This window comes from Mus pahari, chromosome 11 (assembly GCF_900095145.1).
Source record: "Mus pahari chromosome 11, PAHARI_EIJ_v1.1, whole genome shotgun sequence".
NCBI lineage: Eukaryota > Metazoa > Chordata > Mammalia > Rodentia > Muridae > Mus > Mus pahari.
Genome location: NC_034600.1, coordinates 66,414,485 through 66,432,021, shown reverse-complemented (window position 1 = coordinate 66,432,021; position 17,537 = coordinate 66,414,485). Strand labels below are relative to the sequence as shown.

The window sequence follows — 17,537 nt, the reverse complement described above, 5'->3', positions numbered from 1 at the left end:
TTAGTTCATATTGTTGTTCCACCTATAGGGCTGCAGACCCCTTCAGCTCCTTGGGTACTTTCTCTAGCTCCTCCACTGGGGGCCCTGTGTTCCATCTAATATCTGACTGTCAACATCCACTTCTGTGTTTGCCAGGCACTGGTATAGCCTCACAAAAGACAGCTATATCAGGGTCCTTTCAGCAAAATCTTGCTGTTGTATGCCATAGTGTCTGTGTTTGGTGGCTGATTATGGGATGGACCCCGGGTTGGGGCAGTCTCTGGATGGTCCATTCTTTTGTCTCAGCTCCCAACTTTGTCTCTCTAACTCCTTCCATGGGTGCTTTATTCCCAATTCTAAGAAGGGGCGAATTGTCCACACTTTGGTCTTCGTTCTTCTTGAGTTTCATATGTTTTACAAATTGTATCTTGAGTATTCTAAATTTCTGGGCTAATATCCACTTATCAGTGAGTGCATATCATGTAAGTTCTTTTGTGATTGGGTTACCTCACTCAGGATGTTACCCTCCAGATCCATCCATTTGCCTAAGAATTTCATAAATTCATTGGTTTTAATAGCTGAGTAGTATTCCAATCCAGAAAACCAAATAACCCCATTAAAAAAATGGATCACAGAGCTAAACAAAGAATTCTCAACTGAGGAATATTGAATTTCTGAGAAGCTCCTGAAAAAATGTTCAACATCCTTAATCATCAGGGAAATTCAAATCAAAACAACCCTAAGATTCCACCTCACACNAGTCAGAATGGCTAAGATCAAAAATTCAGGTGATAGCAGATGCTGGCAAGGATGTGGAGAAATAGGAACACTGCTCCATTGTTGGTGGGATTGCAAGCTTGTTCAACCACTTTGGAAATCAGTCTGGCGGTTCCTCAGAAAATTGGACATAGTACTACCTGAAGATCCAGCAATACCCCTTCTGGGCATATACCCAGAAGATCTTCCAACTGGTAATAAGGACACATGCTCCACTATGTTCATAGCAGCCTTATTTATAATAGCCAGAAGCTGTATTCAACAGAGGAATGGATACAGAAAATGTGGTACATTGACTGTATTTTAAAAAAAAAAAAAAGCTACAAAAGAGTCACTATAATGCACACCTATCAGAATTGAGTATGATTATTCAATAGAATTTTTTTAAGCTAGAAGAACATTAAAAGACACATTCCAAATTCTGACCAAAAAATCAAGTTTCAGAACACAGTATTATATAAAGGAAATCTATCTACTAAAATTGTAGAAGAAATAAAACCTTCACAGAACAAAAAGAGATGAAAGGAATTTATGATGACTAATTCAACTCTACATCATACACTGAAAAGAAAGTTTTGTTCTGAACAGCAGGAGAAATATAGTCAATAAGCCACAGGGAATAAATAAATAATTTTAGATATCTAAATAAAAGAAGTCTAATTTTAAAACATAAGACTAAGAAATAACTTAATATAAACACCCATTGTTATGCAACAATGGCTGGAGAAACAAGATATATAGTAATGGGTATAGGAGTGGCATGCGTCGGTCAGCTAGGTGCTTTCTTATAACTTAGCCACTCAAAAGGGGGGAAACATTCTTGGTACTGCAAATTTTAATAAGAATCCGTGGGTATGAACTCATAGATTCCAAGGGCAAATTAACTACTATTATTTTTATTAAATGTGTTTAACACTCCTATAGAGAAAGTACTCCAGAAACTAGTAACACTTCGAAAGCTTTCCTTAAAATTGCAGTTAGCAATATAAGACTAGGTGAATTAGAATAGAATAAAATAAAAGTAGGTTGGAAGAAACATAGGGACATGAGATATTTGGTCTTTAAAGGGCTCTACTAAATGTTGGAGATGTAATTTTCAAGTATTATTTTAAAATAGTCTCAAATTTTATGTACAATTTTGTTACTCTAAAAATTCTTATAGAAACTTTAACCCATAAAGTAATGGAATTTAGAGTTGCAGCTTTGGGTATAAATATTCATCAGTTATATATTAAGTTGTAACTGACAGAAACAGTTTGTTCTATAAAAATTTAAATGGAAAAACATTTGGCACCCTCAAATGAAGTTCAAGACCTACATGGGCTGCGTAAAATACTTTCTCATAAAAATAAATGTTAACTAATAGTAAAATTAATTAATAGTAAAGAAAACTCTATATAGGTTTGTTTATTATATCTTGTGCTTTCATTTATATCTACCATATTCTTCTAGATTTGGTGGAATGGACTAATTTAGGTTGTCTATATGTGGATGAGTCATAGTAAAAATTACATCCATATCATGGCTAATATAATTTCCAAATGAGAGACATTCTTTCTTTACCTATATGTCTTATAGCTTTCTATTTAATTTCAGGTATGGAGCCTGCATACTCCTTGATTGACCTGATTCTTATGTCTACTCCTGAAGAGCAGATCCACTTTCCCAGGTTGTGTTGTAAGTTCATTCTTACTCTAAGCAATACAAGAAAGATGCACATGTTTCAACTCAGGAGTTGAACTCTCAGAGTTTACATGCATTTAATACTCAAGAAGCATGGTAATTTTGCACCCTTGTGGCTCCTCAGTTAGTCTATACAATAAATCAAGTATTTTTCATAAAAGTAGAAATAATATTAATAAAACAACTCATCTATTTTCAAAACTAAAAAAAATTGTTAAAAACCCAATGGAATAAAACAGAAGCTTAAGTATTCTTATATGCTAGAGTTCCTAAGATCAAACTAGTGACTCTTCCTACAAGAGTAACTCAGAAGAAGCAATGAGAAGGAAAGATGAATGAGACTCATTTTCATTGTTGGTGTATGGCCTTGTCTGGTTTATATATGAAATTCGTAGAGAGACATCTGCAGATACAAAAAATCAAAATAACCTTAATCACCTTCTGTTTGCCAGAAGGGGTGCTTCGGTTTTACATTCTCCCCTCTAACATTGATGAATTACGACAATAAGAACTTTGCTATATGAATTTTCATCTAATCACAGAGTAATGTCAATTTGAGACAGAGGAGGGCTTTTGAATAACCCAAATCTTTAGTAGCCTTAGGTTCCAATGAACTGTTTTAAGCATAAAAGAAGATGCTAAAAATATTTCTTCTCAAAATGACTACAACATAAACTCAAATAGCAGGGAGGGAAATATTTTTCCATTAGCTATCTTTTAAGTAATATCATTTGGGGAATTGTTTAATGTCTTCTAAAAATTTCTAGCAATTAGTATGGTATATTAATAACTGTCTAGTCAAAGAAAGATGTACATTAATTTTAAAATGATAATTATTTTAGCTCTTCATCAAACCAATTACTATCTCTAGAGAAGCCTCTATTGTAAAGAAAGGGGAGGAAGTGACTCTCGGATATATTTTAAACTTGTTTTGAAACATTGATATTTACACTTCAGCAAAAGACTGTCATGTTGAAAACTAGAATTTGCATAAAGATGATTCTCAAACCAAGTCATGATTGTAAGCTAGTATTATCATTATATTAATAAGTAACACTGTGGCTCTGAGACAATTTGAGAAAGAATACTGAATAACAATGAGATTCATTAAGATGAAAGAAAGGCTCAGATAACATCAAAGATATACTACAGAAAAGCCACATGTTAAACCTAAACTCTGATTACGTTGCTCAGAACATCTTAGGGAAAATCAAAATACTATCTCAAAGACAATGAAGCAGCCTAGGTGTTCTAACTGTAATGGTTGCAGGGTCTGTACTTTAATAGTTTTGATCAAATTTAGCTGTAAGGAAAGCATAATGTCTTTGGTGGTAGCACTGAGTTGCCAGCATGGTGAGCATTCCAGTGTAAACCTAGCACCCTGCATCAGGAAGTGAAGCAATCACTGATTGCAACGTTGAGCTGGGGCATGACAGACAAGGAAGAGGACAGAATGACGCATTTCCTTTCTCCACTTTGAATTCCTGCTTTGTAAAGTTTAGAATTCATGTACACTTGTCAGCAGAGATGACTCAGTAACAGCACTTATAGGCAAGCAGGAGAACTTCAGCTCTGGTCCCTGTATCTACAAAGAAGATGAGCATGATCTTGCATCCCTGTAACCCCAGCATTTGAGTGGTGATGGCTGGATCCTGAGAACTTGCTGGTCAGCCAGTCTAGCTAAACTGTCAAACTTCTGGGTCAGTGAGACAACCAGCAAAAGAGGAAGCTACCCAGAATCCTCCTCTGGCTTTCATATGTACCTGCAGAGCATACATGTACAAACATTCACATGCACAGAACCAAGAACTGGAGATTCTATGGTCGTGACAGATTAAGGGAGAGGTGACAGACTGAGAGGGATGAGGCCAATGGTGGAAAATGTTGTTGCTCAATGGTTTCCACGGGGTGGTGTGCAGCAGCCTGGAACTTATGCAGTCCCAGACTCAGCCCTCAAAGACACCATCATGCAGTGTGATCACCCAGGCTCTGGGCAACAACTGGGTCCCAAGATGAGGCATGGTTTGCTTTCTGAACTGGACCTCCTCAAGGGACTACCAAGGTCTATAATGCCACCGGAGGCCATATTGGTATCTGTGTTCCATGCTCCTGCCCCAGGGTATGATGAACTCCAAGGTTTATGTATGTGGGTGTACATTGTCTGTGCTGCTGAAAGAGTCCTTGAGCTTTGCTGCCTCAGGAGGGCTTGCTGATGTGAGTGGCCTGTGCAATCACTGGAGGCCATGTTAATTTCTGTGTTCTGTGGAGCTTCAAAGTGCTATATTTGATTCCATGGTACTGGTATGGTCAAGGTCCCTGTTGATGTCTGTGGCCAATGTTACCACTCAAGGCCATGTGGATCCACCTCAATGACTGAGGCCATGCTGATTTCTATGTTCTGCAATACCACCAGAGGCTAGCTGTGTGTGGGTAAGTGGTCTTGATGCAGCTGAGGCGGGGTTGATGTCAGTGGCTTATAATACTACCAAATGTCCTACAGATATCCATGGTCTATGTAGCAACCTAGGGTTATGTCTATGTCCATGGTCTAAGCTGCCTCTGAAGACCTTGTCTGGATTCATGGACCTACTGTAGCCAGGGGTCTGTGCTGTAACCAGAAACCATGTGGAAGTCAATGATTCTGATGCCTGATGCCAAGTAGAGACAGAAATACATGGGACATTTCTATGATAACTCTTACCCCCCACCCCCAAATGTAACAGCTTAAATCAGAAGCCATCAAAAAGAACTCTTTAAATGTGTCATAAGAATGCTGAAATGTAGTTCTGTGTGATTGATGGCTTTTGGTGGGATTGAAATAGGGAAAAGTTTCTGTTCTATTTAAGGGGTAGGCCACCTAAGAGTTTGGCCATGCTCCAGTAACTATATTGATAACACAAATTGGACATGTTTTGTTGTTGTTTGTTTGTTTGCTTTCTTTTTTATTTATGTTCTTTTTTATTTTTGGGGGGTGGGCTATGTCACAAGGGTGGGATAAGTGGACATGGAAAGACTGTGGAGTGGCATTGGAGTGTATGATGTGAACTTTCCAGAAATCAATAAAAATATTATATTGAAAAAAATTCATACTTACTCTCATGTCACTATATATGAACATATTAATAAAGATGTAAATGATAAATTAAATGATACCAGGCCTATGATAAAGTAGAAGATAATTTGTACCCCAAGAGCTCAAATCACACAACAAGTATACAGAATTCTTTCTACAGTTCACTTGGTAATATAATCTATAATTATATGATTATATGATTATATGATAAAGAGATTGGTCAGAAACCTCATGCAATTATTTTTAATATTCTAAGGAATAAATTTGACATAGAGTTTATAGCTAACACAGAATAAAATCAAGCAGAGAGATAAAAAATAAAAACTGAAAAACCATTAAAAGGAAGAAAATAGAAGTTTTGTTTTAAAAAAGTCCCATAAAATATTTTTAATGAAAATTGTATTCAGATATCATGGATATTTAAAATTATTTAGAAGAAATACATTTGCTATCATTTCAGAAGAGAAGATTTTGAATTATTCTTATTATGAATTTAAAAACTCAAAAACTCACGAATAAGAAAGAAGAAAAAGTTAAGGATAAACATTATTTATCATGTTATAATTCTAATTTATTTGAAAGAGAATTCAAATAAACATGGCCAAGCAAACCTTTGAATGTTATCCAACACGAAAACACATGAGTGTCCATAAAATTATGAGAAAGAATTTTTGTAAATATTTTATAATTAGTTCCATTCTTGAGCATAAAATTTGTGGATGGCATAGTATTATGTCAAAAGTTTGGACATGCCAGCATTAGACCAACTATTTCAATGATTTCAGACAATACACACAAACATACACATACACACAATGCACATACCTCCTCCTTATATTGTGTTTAAAAACACAATAAAAAAGCCGCTGACAAATTGCAGTGGCTTTTAATAAATAACTTCTCTTGAGCTGGGGGTGGTGGCACAGGCCTTTAATCCCAGCACTAGGGAGGCAGAGGCAGACAGATTTCTGAGTTCGAGGCCAGCCTGGTTTACAAAGTGAGTTCCAGGACAACCAGGGCTATACAGAGAAACCCTGTCTCGAAAAACCAAAACCAAAAATCAAAAACCAAAATAAATAAATAAATAAATAAATAAATAAATAAATAAATAAATAACTTCTCTTCCACATGCTATCAAGGAACTCTAATTCAACTCAGTATGTCACATTCAAAAATAAGACATAAGTTATATTAGGAGATTTTTGAGAAAATGAGATTTCATCAGTAGAGTTGAGAAAAAGAGTAGAAATAAATTGGGTGTGTGAGAACTACTAAATTCCATTATTTAGTGAAACTCCAATGTGTGTGTGTGCATGTGTGTGTGCATGCGTGGGTGCGTGCAAAGGTGATGGACACAAATTTTACATTGTGAGGAAAGTCCAGTGCTCCAAATCTAAATACATGTATCCATTATCAAGAAGTGGTAGTGATTACCTCACAACTGGGATGCTGTCAAGTGTTCCTATATTGTAATTTAATACATTTGTATTTGAATTAGAACACGGAGAAGAGGTAGACATGGATACTCACGAGGTTTATGCTGAGAGTTGTTGTACATCAGGGTATGCAAGAACCAATTTGATTATTAAGTCAAAATTGTGTACTGAAAGTGTATGATTTAACTAAAAATCTCAAGTTTTAGATTTGATTTACTAGATGTGTTAATTGATATGAATATAAATTGTTGTTAATGACTTTTCTGAGATAAGACCCTGGAGAAAATGCATTTCTCACCGAGTCATATCATCCTTAATATTCTCATAGCTTAATTCACATTTTTAAATATTCTGTGTAGCAGAAACTCTAAATTATGATTACACATCACCTGAAAATTTCATTATAAACATTTATAATAAAATGGAACAGAAACAAAAAATGATAATAAAATCCTTATAGCTTCATCTTTAAGCAAATATGTTATATTTGATAAAATGATAAAAACACTTTTGCAAATACAGGATGATTTTTGAATCTATCATTATTTTAAATAAGGAATAGTCCATCACTTTTGATAAATCAATAAAAACAAATGAAACTTCGTATTTTGTTATCTCACTTTTACCAAAACCTATTTCTGCATTTTGCCTAGAATAGATCTTCAATCTAATATGACTCTTATATAGCTCCACATGGCCTTTAGAATGTCCATGCCCTGTCTATGAAAACACAGTGCAAATCCATTCTTCATGACTCTAGAGAAAAGCATTTGCCAGGTCTGGAATATAACCATTTACCATATTCATAATACTGTGCTAGAAACGTTACCAGATGATTTTACAATATAGCATAATATTTTATTATGGAAAGATATTCAGGAGAAAATATTCAGCCAAACCTAGCAAGTATTGAACAAATGGATACAAGTGTGTTATTAGCCATACATTTAAAACTGTTTAACAAAAAAATTTTCCCTTGAGCAATTACCTTTATGTGGACTCCACACAACTGAACCTAGCAACTTACTTCTGTATGTCAGATAATTTTAATACCAAGAATATACAAATTTTCCCACATTGGATCATTTTAATCATTAATATTCTAAAACCTAAATACCAACACTTCTCAGGAATAATTTTCATGAGTACAGGATACTTTCAAGGCTACTTTAAGTAAACGACAAAGAACCCATGTGCTGCCTCAGTTGTCCTTTAACCTTGCAAGAAGATCATTGAATGGGTTTGTGCTGAGAGGTCTGTTTGCACTGGGGTCAATGTACAGATCATATGTGTACTATAGTTTAGGCTAAGCTTAATGAATGACAGATACAAATAAAAAGAGAAATATCAATATGGAGGAATGGAGTAGTTTTGTTTTGGTTTTGGCTCAATTTGGTTTTTCTTTTTTTGTGTGTGCTTTTTGTTTTCTGTTCAGTTTTACAAAACAGGGTTTTCTTTGTATAGCCCTGACTTTGTAGACCAGGATGGCCTTTAAATAACAGAGATCCCCTTGCCTCTGACTCCATAATGCTAGGATTAAAGACATGGGCCACCATGCCTAGATAGAGTAGCTATTTTTAAGAACATACTTTAGTTTTATGTATTAAAGAGCAAGGTATCTAAATGTTTTAGTTTTCAGCATTATTTATCATCTCTATCTTTGTGTCTGTACACTAACATCCTGCATATTTTATAAAGGAATTTTGCTCATTTTTTTAACCAGAAAAAATTTAAAAACATTTGCATAAATAATTTTCTTCAGTATTTCAAGTGGGTTTAGAATTACTTCAAGATGCCTGTCACAGTATAAAGACTTCTGCTATCATATTTTACATAAGTTCTCATGACAATTAACTTTTGTTTTCACAGGTTACCAATTTATATTTGTGAAATGTATATGTGTAAAGACTTATCTAAAATGTCTGTGCAATGTGTCTGTGTCTATTATTTTCAGAGAAAATAATGAGGTACAATACAAATGTGATTGCCCAGTCAATATTTTCTGATACTGTGGAAGCATGACAAATACATCAGTGACTAGAGTGACAATTTATTTTGAATTCATAGAATAGCTTGGAACGTCAGAGCCAGAGGGCTTTTCCTGAGACCAATGTGAATTACCTGTCACAGTAATAGGACGCATCATGGTTTGCCACAGGTATCCTTAGAGTGTATAAGCTCACAGGAGAGAGGGAGAGCAAAGTCGAATGGCCATGTGAAAGCTTGATTCAAGGCAGCTATGTGGGATGAGGAGATAAGGCAAGAGAACAGTGGAGTTCAGAGAGGCAGTAATGAAAGGACCAACTGGAAGTGATGAGCTTTGCAAATATGAGGTTTATGAAACCAAATGTGGGACCTTAACTCAAATTTTTGAGAATAACATTTCTATATATCCGAGAGCCTTAGGGAAATGTGAAACAAAATGTTGGATCTTTGGTGTATGATAAAATATAATTATAACTCTTGAATAGAATTATCAAGCAATATTTCCCCAAGGCATGATAAGTATGCATGTAAAACTAAAAATATTTCACTTATTATTAACATCTTACATAAAAGCTTGGAAATTAATAAGAACTATGAAAACTGCCTTTGCCCCTCCCCCTACCAGAAAAGTATTCTTTTCAGCCATTGCATTTTCATAACTTTTTTTGATACATTGACTGTGAATTAGAACCTACAACAATTCTACTATTTCTGTATCATCCAGTTAAAGCTAGACTTAATGTTAGGGTACTGACAAATAAACTTCATTTACAAAAGGGGTTATCCAACAAAGAAGCAAAAAGAGGGAGAGAGAGAGAGAGAGAGAGAGAGAGAGAGAGAGAGAGAGAGAGAGAGGTGTCACTTGAGATACTATTTTCTAAAAATGACTCAGTAAAATTTTCATAATTTTTATCTATAAAATCCAAATATTTCTGTGTAAATTTTAACAACAGAATGTAATATGAGATTACTATGCAATATATTGCTGGAGAAAATGCAAAGTATAATAAAGAAAATTTATCTCATGGTTATGACTACACAAGAAAAATACTCACTGACTTAAAACATGAGAAAATTAATAGATACTTGCAACATGAACAATGTATGGTAGGAACAGTATATCTCTCTTCACTAAGTTCTGGACATCATCAAATGCTCACATAATGGGAAGTTGATGCTTGCTTTGACTGAAGAGTTCAGCTGAGACTGGGATCTAGAATCATTACATACACACATACATACACATACACACACATACACAAACACATATATATTATATATGGTATATAATATATTATATATATGCCTGAGAAGCCATTTGCTGTTGATTTTAATATATGTTATTCATTAAAAGTGATTGACTAAATCTAATTTCTAATTCTTATTTGTAGAATCAAATGTAGTCCTTCAATATATAATTGATAAAAAATATAAGCTGTAACAACATTTTATAATAAAAATACTTTGATGTTTACATCTTTAAAAACAAATTATAATAGAATTACCTAGTTATAAACTAGTAGTATTAAAAAATTAATCCTAAGGGCTATCAATAATCAGGAAGATCATCAGAGCAATAGTGTACCAAGCTCTGATTGCATTTAGAGAAATGGTATGTATTTTGTTTCCCATTCTAAGAGGGGACAAAGAATCCACACTTTGGTCTTCCTTCTTCTTGAGTTTCATGTGTTTTGCAAATTTTATCTCGTGTAGTCTAAGTTTCTGGGCTAATATCCACTTATCAGTGAGTGCATATCATGTGAGTTCTTTTGTGATTGGGTTACCTCACTCAGGATGATGCCCTCCAGATACATCCATTTGCCTAAAAATTTCATAAATCATTGTTTTTAATAGCTGAGTAGTACTCCATTGTGAAAATGTACCACATTTTCTGTATCCATTCCTCTATTGAGGGACATCTGGGTTCTTTCCAACATCTGGCTATTATAAATAGGGCAGCTATGAACATAGTAGAGCATGACACTATTGCACCTGCCAGCAAGATTTTGCTGACAGAACCCTGATATAGCTATCTCTTGTGAGGCTATGCCAGTGCCTGGCAAATACAGAACTGGATGCCCACAGTCAACTATTGGATGGAACACATGACCCTCAATGAAGGAGCTAGAAAAAGTACCCAAGGAGCTGAAGGGGTCTGCAACCCTATAGGAAGAAGATCAATATGAACTAAACAGTACCCCCCAGAGCTGTGTCTCTAACTGTATATGTAGCAGAGAATGGCCTAGTTGGCCATCAGTGGGAGGAGAGGTCCTTGGTCTTGTGAAGATTATATGCCCCAGTACAGGGGAATGCCAAGACCAGGATGCAGGAGTGGGTGGGTTGGGGAGCAGGGCGTGAGGAGGGTATAGGGGACTTACAGATAGGAAACAAGGAAACGGAATAGCATTTTAAATGTAAATGAAGAGAATATCTAATAAAAATTTTAAGAAAGAAAAATGGTAGGGCTAGACTTACATTTAGGGGCATGGAAGCCAGTGTGAAAAGCCATCACAGAAAGCAGTGATGGAATTTCGGGCTCCAGCAAAGGAAGTCAGGAGAAAGGTCAGATGATAATGTACTTCAAGGAAAGAAAAGGTGAGCTCACTAAATGTTACAAACAGCCAAAGAGAAATAGATTGCAACTCATTGATGGAATTCATAAATAAATAAATAAATAAATAAAGCACTGTAGCACAAGTGTTAAGTTATAAAGGAGTACAGACTGAAAGAAAATTCAAGGCTAATTGAAGGGTCCGCCTAAGGCTAAGTTGGAGAGGTTTACATTAATTTCTTTCACAAGGAAGTGTCAAAACAGCCTGCTGTACATTCTGCTGTGTGGTTACTAAAGTTCACTCATATGATGAACATTCTGATGAAAAGGAGCAAGCCTTGAAAGAAAAGGTACAAAACATATGGCTCAAAGAATAAAAACGGGAAGTAGAATGAAGCTGAATTCTATGTTCAAGGAGATAAACAGATTAAGGGAGTGGTAACTTTGAAGCAAGATGCCAACCTATGAACCTCATTGTTTATGAGTTTGCAGTTGAACAAGAGACTTGGCTAATGTTTTCATCTGGACTTTTATTCTGAAATAAACCACAGTCCAGAAATGGTGAGCAAAACTGTGAGCCCGATCTTAAGATCTTATGGCTGGAAGGATTTTGATTCAGATCTTGAGGAGTAGTGGCCATAAAAAGCTTAGGCCTTGTCCTGCTGGGTCACACTTTTGATCCCAGGAGACAGCGAAAAGCACATCCCTGAGTTCAAGCTCAGCTTGGTACAGAGCCAGTTCCAAGTAAGAGAAAAGCTTAGGTTCAGATAGATACAAGCTTTCAATGCCAGTATTCAGGAGACAGAGCCATGCAGTTCTCTATGTCCAAAGTCAATCAACAAAGCAAATTCCAGGACAGCCAAGCTTAGGCAATGATGGAGTTAGAAAGCTGGTGATGATGTAGTAGAATGGGGGGGGGGGATTGTTCCAGCTCTAATAAGCAGCAGATCTCAGCAGCTTCAGTCACATGGTTTTGGTACTAGAATCAAGCATAGATGGAGACTACTGGGACAATTGAAGATGCTGGCTAGCTGGAGCTAAGAAATTGGTGGTAATTAAGAAGCAAGCAGCATCACTGAGATGAAATCTTCTGGGAAGTGTTTTCTAAGATCACAAAGATGTCCAGAGATAGTCAAGGTTGTACCTCACACTGCAATTGGACTTGGTAATATTTAAGAACCACCCAGGTGGTACTGGCTTTGAAGGTATTAAGGGGCCATGGAGAGCAACTGAAGCTTCGCACTGAGAAGGCAGAGATACCAGAGAAGCCCATTGATGAAAGTACAGCCTCATTTGCAATTGACTGCCCTGGACTGAAGTGGTCATGCAAAGAAGTTGAGGCCTGGCATCCTAAAGGGAGCCTATGAGAGGCCATTGGCAAAACCTAGTTGCAATGAGAAACCCCAGTAGATTAGAAATGCCAGTATCATAGGATGATGGCCAGCATCAGCAACAGCAACAGCAGTGGAGTGGATTCAGCTGGATCCTGGAGTTTTATAGATAGCAGAGCTGAGATGTGTCTCAAGCCCATTGGAGCAGTCCAGAAGATCATGTAAGGATCTGAGACATTGGAAGAAGAGATGTAAAGCTGAAGTTGCCTTGGATAGCCCAAGATGTTAGAGAGGCCAGGACCATGAAATGCCTGGTGAGAAGAGCTGCTAACTGCAAGTAGAAACAGCTCATGAAAAAGAAGCATGTTGCAATCAACAAAGCAGAAATGAGTTGGAGATCTGAAGAGCCCTTTAACATGAGACATGGAGTTTGGAATTTCCCAAGCTAGTTTTTCATCTTGCTGTTGTCCAGTATTCCTCATTATGTCACTGTGGAATGGTAACATAGATTCTTTGTTGTTGGAGGTATGAGATCTGCTTTTTGAATTTGAATTTATAAGGGATTACAGTTAAGCAATTGGATGAATCTCAGAAGACTTTGAACTTTGAACTTTGAACCATTGTTGAGTGAAGAGGAACTTATGGGTTCTTTCAAAAATCAGTTGTTCTGGATGATGTTTTGCTGGGGCAGACATGTGAAGGAATTTTTCTGAAGCAGACACAGGTGAAAGGATGTTTTGCTAAAGCAAGCATTTGAAAGGGCATGTGATGAAGGTTTTCTTGCTAATGACATGCATGTATTGGTTCACCTTACATAGCTTAGCTAAGCTCCATTTATGATGACTCCATAGAAAGAAATGCACCTAATATCTTCAGAGAGCATTCTGGTGGCTTTTTTTTTTTGGCTTCTGCATACCCTGGCCAATTGGCAGAGTATTGCCAGCTGATACAGTTTTACTTGGAGTTTTTCTATGATAGACTCACATGCTGAGGGAAGACATGAGGTGAGGTAAGATCTGTGGAGGACAGATGATGTTTGGAGGGAGTATAAATAGGACTCTGAAGACAGTGACAGAGACTCGTTTGCAAAGTTAGCTTTGCAATGCTTCTTGGTCAAGTGTCTTCACTGATCTTTGCATCCTTGAGGCGTGGTGTCACTCCTGTGTGTAGTTGCTTCTGTTGACTTGTGCCATTTTGGCTAAGGCCCGGCTGTTTCTAATAGATCATGCCAGTGCCGCTGATTCATGTTTGCTATCCAGACACTACTGAACTGGACTGCTGGTATATATGTGAAGTATTTGCAAGTGGATCAAACTCACACTGCTGACTTCTGCGAACTGAACTGCTGATTTCCTGAGAACCCAGATTAGATGAGCTCCAAAGAACAAATTCTATACAGGTCTACTTCCCCTGTATCTTACCAACCTTTCTTTTCCAATACCTCTGCTTGGTGGTGGCCTACAAGGGAGGTTAAAGCATTTAAGAACCCATATTAAAAGTAGGTCTTAGAAATTTTTAAGGTATCAGTTGAGATTGGAATTTATTATGTGGACTTTGAAGTTGGACTAAATGTATTTTATGTTATGCTATGACTAATTATGTCCCCATAGACTCATGTGTTTAAAGAAGCCTATGGGTGTCAGAGTGGTGTTTGAATATGCTTGGGCCAGAAGTGGCATTATTAGGGTTGGTGACTTTGTTGGACTAGGTATAGTCTTGTTGGAGGAAGTGTGTAACTATGGGGGTGGCTTTTGAGATCCTCTTTTTAGCTGTCTGAAGAGTTAGTTTTCTTCTGTTTGTCTTTGGAACAAGATGTAGAACTCTCAGCTCCTCCAGTTCCATACCAGCCTCAATGACACAGTGCCCCCATCTTGATGATAATGAACTGAGGCTCTGAGCCTGTAAACCAGCCCCAATTAAGTGTTGTCTCATAAGAGTTGCCTTGGTCCTGGTGTCTCTTCACAGCAATGAAATTCTAACTAAGACATAGTTGCAAATGAAGAGAGAATTGAGCCACAGAATAAGACAGAGGCAGAGGATTAGAAAAAGAATTTGCAAAGTACATGAAATTTAAGAAGAAGGAAAACCAAAGTGTGGATAGTTTGATCCTTCTCAGAAGGGGGAACAAAATACCCATGGAGGGAATTAGAGAGACAAAGTGTGGAGCCGAGACTGAAGGAATGACCATCCAGAAACTGCCCCACCTGGGGATCCATCCATAAACCACCACCAAACCCAGACAGTCTTGTGGGTGCCAACAAGTACTTGCCGATAAGAGCCTGATAAAGCTGTCTCCTGAGAGGTTCTGCCAGTGCCTGACAAATATAGGGTCCCCAACGAAAGAGCTAAAGAAAGGGCCCATGAGCTGAAGAGGTTTTCAGCCCCATAGGAGGAAGAACAATATGAACTAATTAGTACCTCTAGAGCTTTCAGGGACCATACCATCAATAAACAAACAAACAAACAAACAAACAAACAAAAAACACATGCTGGGTCTCATGGCTCTAGCTGCATATGTAGCAGAGTACAGCCTAGTCAGTCATCAATGGGAGGAGAGGCCCTTGGTCCTGTGAAGGTTCTATGCCCCAGTATAGGGGAATGCCAGGGCCAGGAATGGGAGTGGTTGGGTTGGGAAGCAGGGAGAGGGTGGAGTGGATATGGACTTTTTGGAGGGGAAACTAGGAAAGGGGATAACATTTGAAATGTAAATAAAGAAAATATCTAAAATAAAAAATAAAAATAAATAATTGCAGTTAGTTAAAAAAAAAAAAAAGGAAAAAAAAAATTCCAGAGTTGGTTTAAGGTCAAGCAGAACAATTAAATCAAAATACAAAATAAAATAAAATAAAATAAAATAAAATAAAATAAAATAAAATACCAGTTTGATTCAAGCAGCTTGAAGAGGCATTTTGAGAGGCAGAAAAGGTGAGTTGAACCAGCTAGCCAGTAATCAGAAAGGGCTAGAATGTATGAATTTATTCATCTGTAAGACTCCAAGATGACAATTATGCCTGTAGAAAAATGTACATTTACAGAAACACAGTGATGGATGTTGACTAATTAATGCAATGATCTTATTAGAAATTTAACTCTAGTCATTGAAGAAATGTTCTTATCAGAGTATTTGAAGAGTAACTGTATGTAATCCAAATTGCTGTATGTAACAAAAACAAATGTACCTCATTTCCTTATGTTTAAAAAATGTTTTCAGATATAATCTCAAATATTGTACTTAATAAAGTATATTAGGTAGGTTATACTATTTTATCCAAAAATACTTCAAATATAATTTTAGAACATGTTTTTCTTTTCTTTATTTTTTTGTTTTTTGATTTTCTAGACAGGGTTTCTCTGTATAGCCCTGGCTGTCCTGGACCTCACTTTGTAGACCAGGCTGGCCTTGAACTCAGAAATCTGCCTGCCTCTGCTTCCCAAGTACTGGGATTAAAGGTGTGTGCCACCATGCGCGGCCAGAACTGTTTTTCTTAAGATCACAAAATCATTAATGTATGGTTTATTTTGGAAAATATAATATAAACATAGTTGACATTTCTTATAGCCAAACTTTCTTTTTGTAAAAAACATTGATTAATGGCAACAATTTTTTTGGGCCTCATACCACATCCTCAAATCAGCAATTGACCTTCTAAAATAAAACACAAACAGAAAATAGTCGCAACAAAAATATTTCAACTATTCATAATTATCATCAGTAAAGTTAGTGGTATTTCAATGTCAAATATATTTAAATGAAAATAAGAAAACATCCAGAAAATAAAACAATAGTTATCTATGAGTAGAACAGATCATTCCTGTCAATATATCTATAGCATTATTGTAGTTACAAGTTATGATCTCAAATACTCTTTTCTTTTGTTGAAAAAAAAAAAAAAGCCTGCTTTACTGAGCAGTCCTGCAATTCTTTACAGCTCTGCTTCTTTTAATAGCAGCAATATGAATTTAACTCCTCCCATTGTCTTACCAAGGCGATTTCATTTCAATATTTCTGTTATATGGAATATCCCTTATGCTTCTGTTTTCTCCTTTTCTGTTCCTCATTATTAAAGCATCATATATTTGCTTCTTTTCCAAGATAATATTTCTTATTTAAAAAAATGTGTTTATGAGTAGTTCTCATGGACACTGAACTTCCTCCTGAAAGTAAAAATTTTATACTACTGATACTATTTATTATTTCATATGATTTTCACATTAGAAAAAATATTTCACCAGAGTAGAGTATTTTATAATCTGTCTAGTTAGCTGTTGGGCATGAATACCAACTTCAAAGTCTGGCAGAATATTCAAACTATAAGTACAAGAGGAGTGAAACTAATAATTTTCTTAAATATGATATGTTGAGTTTACTAAATGCATTAATCAATTATGCACTGTAATGTAGTAACATGAGATCATTTTAGTTTATAAATATAAATTAATGTCATTTTAAGAATACATTAAGTTAAATATTTTAAGATAAGTAAGGTTGGCTTTTCAATACATAAGTTCAATATCCAGAGTAAACCAAGCAGCAATTCACAAACATTTGAGCTAAAAATGGAGAATTTGAGCTAAAAATGACCTCCACGTTTGCCTCCTGCTTCATGCATTCAGATCTTTTCACTATTCACACTATCTCTCCTCCCAACATTTCACAAGTTTGTGTGTGTTTGTGTGTGTGTGTGTGTGTGTGTGTGTGTGTGTGAGAGAGAGAGAGAGAG

The 17,537-nt window shown here is 36.2% G+C and overlaps 1 protein-coding gene across 2 annotated transcripts in view; it reads right to left on the bottom strand.

Annotated features, from left to right (window-relative positions):
* Cdh12 (cadherin 12) overlaps positions 1–17,537 on the bottom strand; it is a 1,034,353-nt gene that overhangs the window by 472,977 nt on the left and 543,839 nt on the right. The window lies entirely within an intron of this gene.